This window comes from Anticarsia gemmatalis, chromosome 14 (genome assembly GCF_050436995.1).
Source record: "Anticarsia gemmatalis isolate Benzon Research Colony breed Stoneville strain chromosome 14, ilAntGemm2 primary, whole genome shotgun sequence".
In the NCBI taxonomy this organism is placed as follows: domain Eukaryota; kingdom Metazoa; phylum Arthropoda; class Insecta; order Lepidoptera; family Erebidae; genus Anticarsia; species Anticarsia gemmatalis.
The window spans coordinates 2,064,366-2,084,752 of NC_134758.1; the positions used below are offsets into that span (position 1 = coordinate 2,064,366).

At 34.0% G+C, this 20,387-nt stretch overlaps 1 protein-coding gene across 1 annotated transcript in view; it reads left to right on the forward strand.

Moving 5' to 3' along the window:
• The window catches only part of LOC142978184 (tRNA dimethylallyltransferase), a 239,685-nt gene that overhangs the window by 48,369 nt on the left and 170,929 nt on the right, over positions 1-20,387 (forward strand). The window lies entirely within an intron of this gene.

Sequence of the window (20,387 nt, forward strand, 5' to 3'; positions counted from 1 at the left end):
CACCCCATGCTCATTCAAAAAGTCAGTTCAGAAACTTAACGAAAGGTTAGCAAAACAGTTGGTCTTATTTTTTTTCCTTGGTTAAATTCAGTTTAGTTAAAAAACGTACACATATTAATTATGATGAACCATCGTGCCTTTTCAGTTTCATTTTTGTATTTTCTGAACTTAAAGCTTAAGCTAAGTAAATTAATAAATAATTCTTAAATTTCAATCTTAAATGAATTGATATTGTGATTGCATTCAAAACCTTATTTATTACTGGTCTACTATAAGCTAGTGTTTATATCTATAGGGCTATTGATCCTGCCTTATACTATTTTCAAAGACCACAGTCTCATTGAAGTGAATATGTTCCTATTTTAATGAACGAAATCAACCTGTGTACAGCGTCCCTTATCTAACAACAACCCATATGCTGACATGTCGATTTTACAATCATCTCGAACAGGTCTGGCAAAACACCGACAAACAAAACATTGTACTGAACCCAAACATGTTTCCCCCAACCGGAAGCTGTAATACTATTAGCATAACTACCACAAAACGGGTACAACTGAAATGAAAAGTTGTTTTCAGTCTCACGTATAATTTTAGCTTTTTTTTTACAAGCCGGTTTGACAAGTAATACTACAAGTAAATAGACTTAGATAAATTGTATTTGGTTTCCTTGAAAAAGTGAATGTTGGGTTAAAAAAATGCTGGAAAAAATTATTGGTTATTTGATTTGTTGCGATTTGTTTGAGTTGGTTTTGATTGTGTAAATAGTTTGTGTCGAGATTGGGTGTGTTAGATAGATAGATAATTTTAGGAAAATATCGATGGTTAGCTTTGAAGTGTTTTGTAGGAGACGATAAGAAGAATATTAGAAAAACCTATGTCACTAGTAAAGCTGAAAGCTTTGATGCTTTCGTATCTGGAACTACCAAATTGAAATGAGGAAAGATATATTTTTTATTAGTTGTCAACAAGTTACAACTTATAGCCGAACGTGTGATACACAAATATTATCAAAATATTTAAAATAAAAGATATAATTTCACACTCTACGAGATGCATAAGAGAGATTCATTTTCTAAAGTCACACATAACTCAAACGATTTCTATCAAAACATTTAAGTCGTATCTTATAATTTATCTTCGTTAATTTGTAACACACCTAATGTCGCAAAATCTGATTATAACGACGACGGCATAATTAAAACTATATAACGAACTGGTTCGAACGTCAATTCTTCAATCATTGACCATAAAAATATATTAATATGACCACAAAAATATATTATTACTAGCATTGACCGTGACTCTGTTCGCGTGGAAGAGTTTCTACTACTACTTAATTTCTACTATTGTCACGATCAAAACCACAGACAAAATCTTGTTTTTCTATAGCTTAAGTGTTATTCAGATAAATAAGCTACAACACTGCGAAGTTTCATCAAAATTTGTTGAGTAGTTTTGGCGTGATTGAGTAACAAACATCCATACAAACATCCAAACACTCGCATTTACAATAGTAGTAAAGATTGAAATTAATTTTATATTTAAGTATTTGATGTCATCACATAGTACAGATGAAGATTCGATAATAGATTGTAATAGTTATCTCTTTGACATCTCCGGTGGGAAAATTGTTAATAAAAACTTTGTGAACCACACTCGTGCTGTATTCCGTTTACGTATACAAGCCTTCCCATTAAATGCAGTAATTTATTGCCGTAGTGACTACCCCCCTGTTTCTGAGGTACATTTAGCGGCAGTTTATCTTTTCAATAGTGTCAAAATTCATATAAAAAAAACGCTATTGAATAGTTAAACTACCGCTTAATGTATTCAGAAACCGGGGGAAAGACTGCAATTCTATGTGGGACTGTTCATGTTGAGAGCTGCGAACGTTTAGATACTTGGACTAGAAAGTGCCGAAAATGTTTTGATGGATTGGTGTCCTAAATTGATTTCCCGCGTTGCAACTCAAGTTGATAATGTATTAAAATCATACTAAAAGTTTGCATTGGAATTGAATGCCTGCATTTAAGTGGTAGACAGAAGCAATGGATTTTCGGAAGAATCGAAAAACAAAAGTTAAAGACTTTTGACAAAAATATTTTTACGTATATGTTACAAAGGTAAAGAGCAGAATAAGCAAGAAGCCAGGGAGACTGTCTTTCGGTTTAATTTAATTAAAATGATACAGCACAAGTGTGGCACATAGATTTTAAGTATTTCTAGAATTCGTTGTGGTACTAAAATATTGATACGACCGTATATTTTGTAATTCTTCTATATAAGGTGTTAATAATAATTAAATATATCTTTATACCTTTGTCGGTTCGACAACGATCAACATTTCACTGGTCATTTTATTGGTTATTTTACGATCAATGGCTGTAAACAGTACGGCTTTATTTTGATTGTTCATAAAAGTTAGTATCATTTAAGTTTCTAGTTCTTGTGAATGGAGAAAGGTATGCGTTTTGCTTGATACGGAATGTTTTGTATGTACTAAATAAACTAGATACGAATAGGGATGTCACTGGTGATTTTAAATGGAACGATTTTTTTAAATATAAAAATAACAGCTTACATTCTACGTTGTCATCAAAATTTATATTAGCGTGATTCCTTCAATTTTTTTTTATTTTCAAATCGATAAGTTCGGGCACATTGCTATTGGCTTTGTCAAGTTTCTATTGAAATGTTCTTTACAAGAGAAGTCTTGGAGTTTAGTAACGTAGTCGGTATACAGCAACGGCTTTCTATTACTACCAACAATATTAATCTCAACACATAGTTGTATTTTATACAAATCTGCCTACAACAACAAAAAAAATATTCGACAGTAAATATTTTTCGGCCAGTCGCAACGGAATTCCAGTCAAACATCCAATATGTCACCCGTCAGCTTATTAAGGTACGTCCGTGACATTGATCCATCTCACCAGTATGGCGATCACAGAACAATAACATGTAATTCGCTCAATTAAGGTGCGATTGTAAGAGTCTCTTGACCCTGGAGAACTACTATTTATAGTTTAGGTTTTAGTTGAAGGTATGTACATATAGTTGTTGAATAAGGTTGATGTCCTTTTACTGGCTGGAAAGCAAATCTTAAAATCGAATGGTCGTGTGAACTCTTCCATAGAAATACAATTGCCACCGACCTGGATCCTGCAAAAAGATCCGACAGAGTAAGACACGACTCCGTGTGAACGCAGCCTTTTTTTTTGCGGGGGAAAATCCCTTTGAATATCCTATTTACCTGGGGGAAATCTTATGTTATTTGGTGATTGTGTGAACGCAGTCTAAATAGTGAATGTTGGTTCCCGCATAGACCTCTTTAGCTACGAAGGAAGATGCTTGTTCTCTAGAGGTATCCCTTAAACTGACGTTCCCTGAATCGTCTGCTGTTGATGTGGGTACACAGGAAATACCTAGGAAGAGCATACGCCTCCCATCCTCGTTGATCCTTGCCCAGCAGTGGGACAATTTTGAGTTATTTAATTTTAATTATCAATCCTTTTCAAGATTTTATTTAGAGCTGTGACTTTTTTGCCGTTTCTTCTCACGAACAACAGCTTTTCCGAAACGGTGGTAGATAAATAAATACTAGGATGATTTCAAATACTTATTACAGTTTATAAAATGAAGCATATTTGACTTTGAATTTGACTTGACTTACATTTTTTATCTAGTATGTGCAAATTCGTTCAGAACATGTATAAACAGAAAACGTATTACGTCACCTAGAAAATGAACCTTTAAACGATTAGCAGTCACACCATATTTCAAACAGCCTTGACAATCTAACCTCACTAATTGAAATCCCTTTAAAACGCCACTAATACGATCGATCCATGCTAATGAGAGGGCGTTGACCTTATCTGCACTATACCTACACAGTCGTAGGGCGCGAAGGTGAAGGGCGATCGTTCGCTGAATACGTAACTATCGATGTATCATAACCGCTTCCGTTTCGGTACATCCGGACAAGAGTAATGTTACATTATATGATGATAGGTTTTATTTTGGATAGGTTTTTTGTGGGGTTACTTATAGGGTGGTTATGTAGTATTGTTGTGTTTATACTAGTTTTCTACACGCGGGTTTGTCTACGTGAAATTTTTTTCAAGATTAAAAAACTGTAGTCTAGTAGCTGCTTCTATAGTCTGGCCGAAAGTATACACGACTTCTGATCACGAGGTCTCGAGTTCCCGCGTCGGACTAAGTGCTATTTGGCGTTTTTGCTTTGTTCAATATTATCAATAGTAGCCCAGAGTTTGGTATATGGCAATAGGGTCACCCTCTCCTACATGGGACTAACTCCGACAGACGGCAAAACGTGGGCATATTTCTTATATTTCTGCCTCTACCTTTGGCTTGAGAGGCGTGAAGATTTGAAACATTTTGTCATAAGCCCGTGGCTACATTATATTTATTATTTAGTTTAATACGATTGTACAAACTATCTTATTCCCATAACACAGGTGCTTCCAGGTACCCACATACGACGTCAACAAAAAAATCATATGAAAGTTCTTAGAAATCAGTAATTGTAATAGAAATATTCTCATATAGTAAGTATATAGTAGCCATAGAAACCACACGTGTCGGCCAGCGTGGCCCACTTGATAAGGAACGTTACGGTGTTACTTATCGTTTTCCTTCCGTCACCGAATCGACGTGCGATGCCGATATACCAGCGTTATTGCTTTATAAGTTATATTAAATACTTTGAATGTGTTTTTAGAGAATCTGGTGACATAGATTTTCGTATTTCTCACTTAGATAATGAGATTATTTGGTGGTTTTTCACATTCGCACAAGGCTAGGTTTTACTTTGTGGGGACTTTAAGACTTGTTAACTATAATTACAATGTCTAATATTATCCGATACAACTTATTGTATGTAAAATTGTTGCATGTGGGAATTAAATCGACGACTCCCGCGCATAGTGATAGAGACATTTAAACGATACGACTCTCTTTCCAAATGACTGACTTGATGATCCTTCCAAATGACTTGATACTAAATCAATTTATCGCACTATTTTTGCATATGGCAGTTGAACCTATGACTCCCTCTGCGTAATGAAAGATTTAGCACGAGAATAAGGGTTTTCGTTAATACATTCAATATCGATTTCTTATTTATGAGTATGTTAAAGTTGACTACCATCCTTTCACAGGCAGCATCAAAACAGCTAAACCTATACAATTTAAACCAAACCTATAAGCGCCTTTATTATTCCAATCCTCATTAAATAATTCCCTCCATTATATTTACCTAACAAAATAATATTGACTTGCAGTCTAAATTAGGGAGCTAAATGCTTGTGCACTCGCCATGACATGTGACTGGACATTTAAGGGTTTTAAAACAAACAAATATCGAGTTGTTCGGTTGTCTTAACCTGTCGGCGCCGGCGGCGTTCCTGTGTAGTAATAGTAATGTGACCACCATTCAGAATTTTCTTTAGTAAGTAGCAAAAAAAACTACATCAAGAAATCAAAACTCAAGCATTATATTTCGATTTAATATGAGCCAATGTATGGGCCCATATTTAATTGATCAAATGTTGTGTGAATACTTACGTATAACGTACCTTGTACGCGACCGTAGGCAGGGTTCTGTTACATGAACCTAAAATATTATTGATGAAAAGTGAGTAATAATATACACTCCCGCTTATGCTTTCGGGTATAACAGACTGGTTAAACCAGTGGTGGTTTCATGCCATTTGTTTATTAAGTATATTTAAAAAAAACTTCGATAGTTACGTTAATGACTATCCAGATAAGTATATATAAGAATACTCAAATAAGTGACTATCTCGTCACTAACAAACTTTTAAAACGCTCTTCGAATACCAAACTCATGTAATGCAACTTATGGATAAAGTAAAGATGTCTTTTACAAAATCCCTCCTTGCTCAAACACATAGTCACCTGACAAGCTGCCCTTAGTTCAAGAAGCACTTATGACAGGTCGAACCACTGTCTTACACCTTTTGACTATCCTCAAAGCGCCGCCTATTGTTCAAATGAATATCTGAGAATAACAATAGTTAAGGTGATGACTATCTGGATATATCTAAGAATAGTCAAGTAAGTGACTATCCCGTGTGTAACAAACTCTTAAAACACTCTTCTTCGAATACCAAACGTATCTAATGCAACTATCCGATAAAGTAAAGTTGCCTTTTACAGAATCCCTCTTTGCTCAAATACATAGTCACCTGACAAGCTGCCCTTAGTTCAAGACCATTTATGACAGGTCGAACCACTGTCTTACACCTTTTGACTATCCTCAAAGCGCCGCTCACGTACCGGTCAAATGAATATCTAAGAATAACGATAGTTACGTTAATGACTATCTAGATATATAAGGATAGTCAAGTAAGTGACTATCCTGTCACTAACAAACTATTAAAACACTCTTCTTCGTATACCAAACTTATTTAATGCAACTTATGGATAAAGTAAAGATGTCTTTTACAAAATCCCTCCATGCTCTAATACATAGTCACCTGACAAGCTGCCCTTAGTTCAAGAAGCACTTATGACAAGTCGAACCACTGTCTTACACCTTTTGACTATCCTCAAAGCGCCGCCTACATACCGCTCATATGAATGACTGTGACGTAACCGTTTTGAAAGCTATGTCAAGATGTCAATTGTTTATATAGATTTGATGCATTTATACTAGAATTTTGATTGATGTTAGTGTTATTTTATAGTAAGGTTTGAACTGTAATAGGAATTATTTGTTTTACGTGAAATTGATTAAGAAACAAGGTGAAAAATGATTAGTTTTTGTACTCTTTCTACAGATCAGTGCTTAATTAAAGATGTTGGAATGATACATATAACTACGTAAATTCTATGAAACGTATCTCAAACAATAAAACATAGAATGTGTCTACTGCACTAAACTTACAGCTTGCTATACACAAATTCGGTTAAGCACGTTCGGTTCGACAATATTTTTTGAACAACAAAATCGACTCGACTTCCTTGTTCGGCTCGTGCCGATTTATTAATGCGTATCCAAATACATATTTGTGTAACAAGCCTACAATGCTGATATACCCCATTTTGAGTCAATTATTTGTGTGGAAAAATCTACCAAAGTTCCCAAAGAGTCATATAATCCATATTTAGTATTATATAAAAACCCCCAATGAAACTAACGTTAAAAGTAAATATTATTGTTCCGACCACGTTACCCGCTCGTGTCTTCAATCAGTCATACATTTAATTCAAGCCTTACCTACAATATAACCGTTACATATCTATATTTAAAAGGTTACTACAGGGAAAAACCACAAATAATATTGCATTGTATTATTCAGAATTAAATTAATTATTAATTCAGTTAATATTTGTGCTTATGTTTGTCAATATTGTCTTTGAATCAAGCTGCAAACATATCTGCAATTGTCAATTCTTTCTTCTATTTGCTATATTTTTCTCATCAATATTTCAGCAATAAATAAGGTTTTTTTAAACAATCAGATTGTCATCACATTTTTTTTATTTGTGTATGACGTGTATGAAATACTCCCGCGTTCTTCCATTTAGTAATTAGTCCCATGTAATAAGGGAAACCATGTATCGGGCATTTAAAGACCAATTAGAAAAAGTGAATATTTATTACTACTATATACAAGTGCAAAAGAACTACGTCATTGCCGCGGCTTTTAAGTAGTATCCTTTTGACCACTAAACCATCATCACCAATAAAAAAATCTAGATTCAGTGTTAATAATTATACCAAAACACTGAACAATGCCAGGTAATCGAACTTTGTAACTCACAGTTAGTAGCGTTCTACTAGACCACCAAGGCAGATAAACACTTTGAACACTACAACTAAATACTTATACAGGGTGTGGACTAACGAATACTTACTAAATTAATTTATTTAGCTATTTATAAAAATTCTGTGATTACCTCTATGGCGTGGTCTGTTGTGTATCCCCCGACTCGCTAGGTTCGATTACCAGATCGGACAAAGTGTGATTGGTTTTTTTTTATTTATGTTGAATTATTCTCAATGTTAATCCAGAGCTTGGTAAAGGGCCTGGTATATGGCAATAGGCTCGCCCCCTGGGCGTCGGACTTACGTCCTCACCCAAAATGTAAGCTATTGTTCTACCAGCGTCTAAATCGCTTCGAAAGCGTCAAAGACATAATAATTACTTTCGCATCGCATAATTTGTATAGATAATTAACTAAATGACCTTAGACAATAGTTTTCTAATTAACAAAAGTAATTGACCTACCCCCCTACGACAAAATTATTAGAATCTTTGACCTACCCTACCAAAAAATATTTTCAGCTTGCAATTTTTTGCACACTCTGTATACACTAGACTTACTAATTTTTTTCTTTAGCAATCTTTTTCTTGTAGTTTATCGCTTAATCAGTTTCAACTTTCAAATTATGCCTCGATGATAGCGGTCCGCGGTCTTAGACAAAAAATACTCAACACTCGTACCCGGATTTGAACCTGTATACCTATGTATAGTATCACGTTTGTGTAACGGTGAGGGAAAACATTCGTGATGAAAGTTGCCGATTGATTTTTTTATTATTTTTAATTATTAAGTCTAAATGATTGGTTGTATTTGGATGAAATAAACGTGTGTTAAAAGGGAATATATCGTCGTATTTCTGTACAGTCTGTCTGGTAGGATATTAAATACTGGACATGAATGTCAATGAAGCTATGGAAGTTTGTTAGGATCGTGTCAAGTGGCGGCCTCTGCTTTCTACCTATACTTACTTAGGTATTTACTTTTATTTGCCATACGTAGAATGTTTGTTTCAAGTGTGTTGGTTTTTTTTGTATTCTTGGATAAAAAATGCGTTATATTATTACAATTACATTTATAATGGTATTATAAAACATTATAGATACTAATGAATACTAAAAGTAATTTTACAAAAACCCTTTAAACATTAAGAGTTATTTCTAAACTCTCCAAGGGTGCTGAACTCTATTCAAACAATAGTTCTTGATAACTACTCGATAAACGATAGTGACAGGAAAAGCCCGTCTATTATTGCATTCATATTTATTTTATCAAGGTTATGGAATTTTAATATAATATTTATTCATTAAGTAAACCACTTACCGGGAAAAGTGTAATTTGTTTACCGTAAATATAGATTATTTAGAGACCTACAATTACTTGTCATTGACGTAATAGTTACCATACTTCATTTATTAATAACTTTATTATTCATTGTTGATTTTTTATCACAACAAAGAGTTTTTTACATATTTAATATCTTCTTTTATGTGTCCATGTAATCCAGGTTTTCAGCTATCAGTGTCAAAATCCGTTAGTTGATCTTTCGTGACAGAGTAACAAACAAACATACATCCTCACAAACTTTCGCATTTATAATATTAGTAGGATATCTGTATAGTATTATAAGTAGATATGAGGTAGCATTCCTCGTTCACAGTAAAGCAAGTAAATCAATATCTAGCGACTACAGTTATCCCTTCAAAATTCCACACGTAAAGGCTTCTACACACGTACGTAGGAATGCGTCGCTCATGTGCGGTATGCCTTATACTGTTGCATAATGTTTAGAGTACCGAGGTGACTGATTAAGACGGATTAACGATAGTGCAACCATGGTTCTGTACGTGTGAGGATTGTCCTAGGTTCGAGTTACGTCATGCCTTTTTTTGTTGAGATCTTTTGTATGGTTATGATATGATATGAATGATGATTGATGATTGTAGTCGGATATATATAATTACCGGTTTTTCTTTGTATTTTCCCTTGTTTTAACTGTAAAAGAGCTAGCTTGCTTTTTAACCCACTTCAAATTAATAAAACTTGGTAACATTTTGTTAAAATAATGAAGGAAAATACATTACATCACATAGTTAAACAAGTACATAGACATGACTTTTCTGTTGACATTTGATTAAATATTTTGTAGTTTTCGAACACCTAAAGAAACGAAATGTTGGCTTTTTGATCCTTAAGCTGTTACTGTGTAATTTTTTTAAATATTCAGCAGATGTATGGATGTGAATTAGGCAAGGGAAGTTTGTAAAGAGCGTACCAAGTGGCGTTCTTTGGGCTCTGCGTACCCCTATGGGAAAAAGGCATAATTTTATGTACCTATGTATATTTATTAGATATGTACCTAATATTCATGAATAAAGTCTAATAATACCAGCTTATTAATGTAATACGCGATACACTATCCCTATAGTATAGCGTGTACAAAATTTACTAATTAATACACCAAATTAATCACATAACGCCCGAGGGCTTTCACCATACATACATATTGTATGAGATGTATGAAATGTATGAGTCCGAGTTCATACATGTATGTGGTCACCGTACTGACGGTCAACGACTTGAGACCTTGGCAATGACTGCTTAGATCTTGTATCAAACAATTATTTATATTATATTACATAATATTATTACGCCGTCTGTTGGTTGGGTAGGTTGAATTATGCAAGGTGATGTTAAAAGTTGCAATAGCTCGGTAGAAAAGGCCATAAGATACATGTATGATTCCCATTCATTGGATTACTGAAGTGAATAAATACCTTGACACAAGTTTTAGAGTTTAGCGGTCCAAAAGGCTACTTACTCAGTGTTAGACAAGGGGTTGTCGACTGGACTCTCATTTCGAACAAACATACATATTTTGCTCGAACTGGGAATCAAGAGAGAGAATGATTTGGTTGCACGCTATGGTATAGGTAAGGACTTCTACGAGATCATATTTTTTTAATCAACAAAAATGATGTCCGACAATGGGTGAACCCGTTCCAATGAAGATTTTTTTTGTAATGTTTGTATAGTGTCTCACTCCTAAGCAAATGCTATGTCTTTTTTATATGTGTAGGTTAAGTGATACGAGTAACTTCTGATCCATTATATGGAACTGTTTTATCCTTAAACAAATTGGCTTCAAACTAAAGTACAATTCGGTTTGAATATCTATAACAAACCTACACAAAGGTACATGAACACTTATGTCAGTAATAAATTAATCGTTTTATAGGCACGGCTGTCCTTCAAAAGGTATCAAGTACTTTGCATACATTAAAACCAAATAAAAAAAATAAACTGATCGTCTACAATTAACTACTAAGCACTCATTTATTACAATTACGTGTGAATGATCACTTATTTTGATAAAAAACCCTTTTGTGAGTTCAATGTGTTCAAGGGCGTTTGTTTTGTGATAGTTTATCATCATCAAGTGATTGGTATATTTATTCTTAGTGCGGGGGCTAGGATAATGTCCGGGAGATTGGGTAGTTAGATGGGTAGAACTGCTTGCTGTGATCTTCGTCTCCTACGTTTAGGCTCGGGTAAATCTAAACGGTTCTAAAGTAATTCAATTGACATATATTGACATATCGACATGATGCTGGAGTATATCGTGATGATAAAAAGGTGATAATTTCATTTAAATAGGCTAGTGCGAAGTTAATCGGCCTAGACTGACTTTCTTCTTACTCAATGCGCATAGTTTATAAGAAAATTAGCGTAGTTCCTTATGAAATTAGTTTTTCTGTTATATTTATTTGAAATAACAATAAGTATTGCTGAAAGTTTACACGTACCGTGTAATTTTGGGGTGAATAATTTCATATGGCGGTGAAGCATATTCTGATTTGTGACGCACATTTCAAATCTCCGGCCGGATACCGAGAAATGAGAATTTCCAAACAGAAAAACATCTTATTAGCCCCAAAATCTTGCATTAGGATTTGGAGTATATCATGAGGTTTCCGTGACCTTTCGCTACAGAAAGAATTGCTGATAAACGCGTGACTGTTAAAATAACAAGAAGCTATATTCGAAATACTCGTTGATCAATTTTGTTTCATAAAGTCTCGATACATACTCCACAAATAGTAGTGGTACAGAATACTTTGAACTCTAAATTTTCAATATTTTATCAAAAAATCTTACTTGCTGCAATAATTCCTTATTAAAGACAACTTTCTTAGCAACAAACCTTTTAACGGCGCTCCTTTAAAAGGAAATACAGTTATGTATAGCAGACATATCGATAAGAACTCGGTTAATCATTACTTTGTAACTCAAAACTAGTTAACTTACGACCAGTTTAACAAGAGCCCCGCCGTAGAACAAAATGTTAGAGAATTGTTGATAGCGGGAGGTCTTGTTAAATTGGCTGTAGAAGAAACTCGAGGTGTTAAGTTTCTAAGACAGTAATATTATACCTTTCATTGTTTTGTTACGATTTCTTTGTGATTCTTTACTTGAAGTTATAAAGTATACGAAGGAATAATTTACTATCATTATTGCATATCAAAAGCTACATATATTTAATCATCCCTGCATCGTGCTTTGTATAAGTCCTCCTAATATTATAATATGTTAATTTGTAGGATGAATGGATGTTTGTTACCCTTTCACGAAAAAACTGCGGAACAGATTTTAAGGGAACACATAGGATTCTTTTAGCCACGGGAAAACTTTTCACGCTGACAAAGTCGCGGGCGGAAGCTACTCTACTGTAATTTTCACTACCGACTCAGAGTATATGAAATAGCTACTGAGAAATGTTTAAATAAAATATGATCAACGCATTCATAAAGATATACATACCTTTAAAGTCGTTTTAAATGGCAAATAATACGACACTACCGAGCAAAGGAATTTGCACCACAATTCTTTGCCGGTAGCATCAAACGGTTGATAAAAACATGACACCATTTAAAAAAATATTCCTTTGTTTCAGGTAATCATATAATCAGCGAAACGTTGCCACGTGCCTACCGAACATGCACATTATTATAACGTAAGTTCATCGTAATTTGATGTCCGCACGTTCAGTAACTCGACAATATACAAAATTCCTTACTTTAGAATATATTGTAAGGTGATTCTTAGTTGTAAACAAATATTGGCGGAATTCTTGAACTACATTTTGTTTTGTGTTGGCATTTTATTGAGGTATGTGGATAAGGGTAATGCCATGATACTGTGTAGAAGAAATTTGCAAAAAATACTTTTGTTTTTTCGCAACAAGTATTGAATTTGAAGATCTCTTAACCCGTTGCAGCTAAGCTGTTAGCTTATGCTTTGAGCCGTTTAGTTTTAATGTGGTTTTAACTTAAAGTAATGCTTCTATGATAAAACAAAACTTGAAGTAAGGAATTCTTGACACCTGAAACAGATTTCATGTAGTTAATAACAGACTTTAAAATCTTAAGTTCAGATTCAATTAATTCACAAAAAACTTCCCTTTACTAGAGCACAGGAACTGACTAAAAATAATTAATATTGTTACTAAGCGAAACGTTGCCTGACCAGCGGTTTTAATACATAATTATGACCGCACCTTTACTCGTTGTACTCATTTATTTTGCGTAAAAGCCTACGGTATAGTTTTTGTTGCTAACTTGTATAACTAAATAGAAGTTATTGATCTTTGGGCTGTTGCTTTGACAGCTGATAGAGCTGGTTTTGATTAGATGTCAAATGTTTAAGTGTTTTTGGAATTTACTAAGTAATTCATTCATGAAATATAACATTACAATGATTTGTGGCGGGTTTTTTCCCCAAGGATGGGTTTGAAAAATACATACGTAATATCACGCATGATTTTCTAGAGATGTGTTAAATACACTCAGTTTTCACAATTTACGAAGTTACACCAAAGTAATAAAAGGCGGACCTATTGCCAAATACCGGGCGCGTTATCAAACTCCAGGCTACAATTAAAACTATGCTATTTAATAAATAAGAAAATACTACTTTGCCCAACTCCGGAATCGAGCCCGAACCTCGTGATCACCTGCCGTACTACCAACTACAAAGTTAATTCAGTTTTTAATAATTTCTAATTTCAATTTTTATCCCAAGAAAATACAATGTTACGTTTAATGTATTTTGTTTACGCTTTTTACGTTAAAATCAAAACACAAACAAAAACTTATTAAGGTCAAAGTAATAGCTCTTAACTTATTTATAACTTTGGTATCAGTAATCTTCGTTTTTAATCACATTCTCTTATATTTTACTCAAATTAACGGTGACTTTTCGATACAATTTGCGATTAAGGAAAAATCGTGTATTCTTCTAAAAATATTCCAATAACACAGGAAAGTCAACTTCGAATATCAAATACCGTTATATTTTTGAGAATAATATTATTGATAAGAAATTATATGTACCTTTTATTAATTGTTAAATAAGGCGTATATTTATAAGGCATAGTAAAGTCTACCTAAGATTTTTTCAAATGAAGATTGCCTACTGCAATTGACTTTTTAAAGTTTTGTTTAACATTTTTGAAATTATAATCACTTGCTTTAACAATTGAGGAAAACAACACGATGAAATCTTATACACGTGACAGTTTTTTACAGTTTTTGAAAGAATGTGCAGCTTGATTAACTTTTTTTTCTTTTTATTTCGATCTTAAAACAGCATTTTTGGGACAATCATAGACAGAAAGCTTAGTTCTGTCATATTTAGCGAGTTATCCCAAACTTAGCCTAAGGACAGTAATAGGAAAAAAATATAATAATGCAATAGCTGGTAGTATTTCAGTAAAAACATCTTCGTACTTTGATGTTCATCTCATATGATGGCCTCATTTATTTTAAACGAGACAAAGTTCTGAAAAACTTTGAAACTAAGTAAACCAATAATATAAATGCGACAGTTTGTGAGAATGTATGTACGTATGGATGTTTGTTAATCTTTCACGCAAATACTACTGAACCGATTATGATGAAATTTGGTATATAGGTAGCTTAAGACCCTGAATAACACATAGGCTACTTTTTAGCCCGGAGTTCCCAAGGGATCGGGATTTACACGGGAAGAGTTTCCACGCGGACGAAGTCGCAGACGGCCTCTAGTTATTTAATAAATAGTAAACCAAATAAACAATGTATGTAACAGTTATATCACTGAAGAAATTCCTTCCAATCTCCCGAAACGTAACGTCAGCGCTCAATTGAGTACCATTTAACTTCAATTGTTGTGGAAATGTCATGTGAACCTAGTATGTACCTTCGTGTTAATGTTTCAAGTGTGGTGATCTGTCACGTTGTGTGTAGGTCAATGGGATTGTCACATGCTAATGTTTTACGTTTTGTTTGGGAAAAAAGCGTGTGACTTAGGGAATAGGAAGCCCAGATCTTTTCCTTTTTATTAGAATTTTCCGCCGGTTGCGGGTATTACATGCAGTAAAAATCTCAAAAGAAAGTGGTAAGCAAACTTTCGCAGCCCCATATAACAAGCAATATCAAGGATATTATTAATATTCCAACAGAAATGGTTGCTGATTTTTCTACTTCTTTGAGAAATTATTTTTTGACTTTTTTGCATCGTTCTTTTCTTTTTTAACCCATTCCTGTCCTACAGCAGGGCAAGGGTTTCCTCGTTCTGTTACTAGAGAAAAATAGGTCCTTAACAAAATGCGGTTTTATCAAGCCTGCCAACATTACGTAAAACCTTCATAATATTAAATACTAGACGTATTTAGCCATACCTCTGCATTTACCATCATTTCTAAAAACCGCGAAGTCACTCATATCTCCTTAAAATCATCAGAGTAATAAATGCGTTCAATTCCCAAACATTAGTCACTATGTCATCTTGAAGGCATGTGACCGGGTTCAGGAGTCGTTATCTGTCGTATGTTAATTTCGCCTGTTGATAAAACAACCAGGCCGGTGGCCCGCAGATATGCATTTGGTGAAAATGGCTGAACTTTTGGTGAGACCGGTTCTGTATGGTGTTTAAACCTTTGAGTAGCTTAAATTTTTTGATTGCATGTCGGCTTCTTATCGTTTCAGACTAAGAGCTATTATTTTGCTAATGATTATGATGAATACCCTTGTCACTGAACTGCTTATAAACTAAAGACTTGTCTGGTGAAACAGTAGGTAGGTTTTGTGTAAGTTACACAAATGTTGAAAAAGTGGAAAAGTGTGGCCCTGAGTTTCTCGTTAGCTCTTCTCATAAGGCTTTACTATAGGCTATAACAAGCTTACCCGTATTATAAGCAATCTACATGAGTATATATACTTATAGAGTAAATATAGTCATGGTGTTATATAACACATAAAGTGTTCTTTAAGTACTTGAGCTTTGTCCCGCCGATCGACCTTTGATTGGTCAGCTGTATACAACTCAAGTGACCAGCCTGTCCCCGGTCATGTGACGGTATGACCTGATTATCATCAATGATTCAATCAGTGCTGTATTGATTGAGGTAATTTAGCTTTAGTTACAGACAGTACGCGTGAAATTTTGGAGGCGTGTCGTTTTATTTATATGCGTTCATTAAATAGGTGTCTGAATACGCATTATTTCGTTTGGAATATTGCTATTGCAGCATTTCCTTTCTTTCCCTTCATTTCATTCTTATAATGAAAAACAAAATTAGTGAAACATTTTCAGATTTTCGGACAAACAGTCTTACCGAAGGGTATCGTGTTACCCAGGTAACTGGGTTGTGGAGGTCCGATAGGCAGCCGCTCCATGTTAAACACTGATATCCAGCAGCATCCGGTATATCTACATATCATTGTTTCAAATTCCATATCTATTAAATGAATTTATGAATTTGCAAGCTTCAGTTGCAGCATTTACTCAATGACATTTAAAATCACTAAATTGCATTGTCATTATATTGCGTACGAAGTATATATTTACTACATATAAAATTGTAAACGATTAAAAATATTGATAATTTAAGTTCAACAATGTAATGTGCATGATAAAGTTATCAGAACATTTGCTTTGATGCAACGATGCTGATTACTAAATGCCAAGATGCTCGAATCTTGTGGACTATTTATGCTTACAGTTTACCTAGAGTCTTGGTTGGACTAAACTTATTTACCTAAATGTTCTCCCAAGTAAACGTTTTGATTTGGGTTTTCATCCTTAACTTCCGATAGTTTATACGTAAAGCAATTTATTGCACACATTCTAGAATACCTATCATAACCATTTCTTGATTTTTCTTAATCACAATATTAGTTCCATTGCAGAATCCAAACCGTGATTTCATAAAAAGTTTACCCACATAACCATTCCACCTCACCTGCCTTACACAGCTTTAAATGCGGAACTCCAGTCCATCGTGGACAGTTGCCAACCGGATCCACTCCCATCCTGATAGTGCACAGGTCAAGTTGAATTCAGAGACGATGCTTATCACTACTGCGACTACTGCCTACTCGAATACGTATCGACAAATTGATTTCGCTGTCTGTACTGAATTTTCTGCTGGCAAAAGTGAATTTGTAAGGCTTGAAGTCTTCTGGGTATAGTATCTTTTGAATTATAAATGCAAACAAATATTTTTGTGGCAGTAGTATTTGTAACATTTTTTTTGTAGATTTGCTGTAGTATGTCAGCCATTTTGTTGTTGCCTGATTCCTTGTGACACATTTTTTTTCATCCTAGGAATTGAACTGAATTATAAACAGGAGCGAAGTGGCCACTGTGACCATTATATTTCTCGACTATCTTGAACTACTCTGACATAGGAAATTTTAAAGTGTTGTGTTGTAAAGGTTACTTCATTTAGATAAAAATTATTTGTTTTTTTTCCTAGAACGCCACGCTTTTGTGCTAGTCTTTGCAAGGTATATCAACAACCGTCGCGTGCGCAAATAATATTTATTTAAACGTCATTAGCACATTGATAGCACGTCAAAGTTTGTCCAGATTGCATGACAAACGATAATTTTTTCGTAAGGTCACTATGGCGCCGATTATATTATATATTATAATAATAACTGACCTACATGAGCGTTAATGAACTGATGCTTTTTTTGTAACTGTGCAATTAAATCACCGCCATTTTTTATCGCTGAAAATTGCGACATAAATTAAGAATAAGTATCTGATTACGCGACACCAATCGAAATTGTTGAAACTAATTATTTGTTTAATAGTGTGGCTAATTTTCGCGTATTGCTTATTAGTATTGCAATAAACTATTACTTTCACGATTACAAGACTTTTAGATTTTGATACAAGCAAATTGAGGTCATAAACGCTTTAACTTTAATACTTAAGAGATAGGTGATTTCTTTATCTTTACCATAATACTCGTATTTGTTACGTTTTTTAGTAAATGAAAAAGACCTACATATTGCCTAGCGTTGTTAAAGTAAGCTTATTCGATCGCTTATCGAAAAGATGTGAATATCTATTTCTATTATTCGATATATCTCTGGCTCTCACTGTACTCTGTACAAGAACTGACCGTCATTGGTTATTGTTCTAAAAGATTGGCATCATAGCACCGTTATGCTTGTCACGTGGGGTCTGCAGAAAAAAATGTATACCACAATGTTATCGGCACGTCGCTACAAAGACATATCCGTTGGTAGGCTGATTGGAGGCTGTTTGGCAAGTTATTGGGAGGTCTTCATTGAGCTTTCGGGTATTTCCGTATAGTTGTATTCAAGAGTTCAGTGGCTCTATCTTCTGAACTGCCAAGGAATTCGTTACAGTGAATTTGTTAGTCATTAGTGTCAATATTTGATCTCAGTTAGGTCTCGAAAGTCGGTAATTACAGTAACATATTTGAAAATATTATGTATGTTAGGCAATGTTGGCTGTAACTAGCCGGTAGATGGGTGGTCACAGGTCGTAAATTATTGGTTTTCAAGTTTGATTAAACCTGTAAAGTATTTATCATTTTCATGTTCAGTTGCATTTTCTAATTGAATATAATAAATATAAAACAACCTACAATACAATTATAATGTCACTAATAAAATAATGATACAGCTATTTCAACCAATTTATACACAAAACGCATTTTCGAAACATTCCAAAAGACCTCTCACCATAGCTCCGTTGCCATAGCAACGGCTTTTGATTTGCCAAAATAATTCGGTCAAGCGTGAACCGGGGGCTTAATTGCTTTCAACTGTTCCGGTTCAAGCAACATATCGCTCTGTTTTTTAAAAAAACTTTCCTTTAATTAGCGACGGAGGTTTTTCGAAGTATTAAGATGTCTTTAAAGGATTTAAATTGAATGTTATTTATTAGGTTGCTGATTTCCGGGTATTTCTTTAAAAGAATGAGAAATACTGTGTCATTGCATAGTATAAAACCAAGTCGTTTTCCGCTGTCTGTCCTTAAGTTTGTTTAGATCTTTAAAACTATGCAACGGATTTTGATGCGGTATTTTAATTGATAGTGTGATTCAAGAGGAAAATTTGTTTGTAAAAATTGTAAACGATAGTCGGGGCGGGCCGCTAGTAAGTAATACGACGCTTTTTGAATCTTTACTTTATTTGTATAATTAATGCCATCAAAAACATTCTGTAAAAACCTCAAGTCTCGCCGTAAAAAGTTGTGAGATCTATATAATACCAAGTCGATTAATCTATTTAGTCTCTACTTAAAGGACCTTCTGTCTTAAGTTATTACGTATGTTATTATCATGCCAATTTAAAAAAAAAATACCTCTAAAACAAATAGACCGACCTGGCCATCGCATGATTTGATTATTAGCATGTATCACACTACACAGCACGACGAGAAGTTAATGCTCCTGAAATGTTAATGGCGAATTTGTGTTTTCTTGCGATGACCAAGTCGATCTATTTGTTTTAAAGGTATTTTTTTTTTAAACTGGCATGATAATAACATACGTAATAACTTAAGACAGAAGGTCCTTTAAGTAGAGACTAAATAGATTAATCGACTTGGTATTATATAGATCTCACAACTTTTTACGGCGAGACTTGAGGTTTTTACAGAATGTTTTTGATGGCATCTCACTTCTTTTTGTAGAGCGAATAGAGCAAACATAAGTCCAATTTGTATGGAAAGCCGTATTTTTTTCATAATTCAACATATTTTCCTTTGGGAATGTTGTTCAGTTTCATGGGCTAAACACCCTTACCCACCCTATACCCCCTCCCGTTATGACTCATATAGTAGATACATATTTACACCTATTTATTTTATTTTCTACAGTAATAATAATTCATTAACTGCAAATGTAATCTTGTAATCTTATACATTTATATGGGATTACAAAGTTATTGTTGCAGTTAGTGTATTTAGAAAACTTGACCGAAATTAGAAGATATTGAAATTTTCCCATGATTAAGACACTAAACCCTATTTGTATTCTAAATTTTAAGCTTCTAAGTCTGCTAGAAGTACCTTAGACTTTTGATGATCGGTGAGTCAGTGAGTCAGTGAATCAGTGAGTGACAAAATTCAAAATTTTAACAAGTTGTCATTCTTAAACTACTGGTTCAAATTGACTGAAATTTTAAATATACCGTGTTTATACAATAACTGATTAGTTGCTGAAAATCCAGGCTTCTTGTTTTATCCACTACGAAATTATA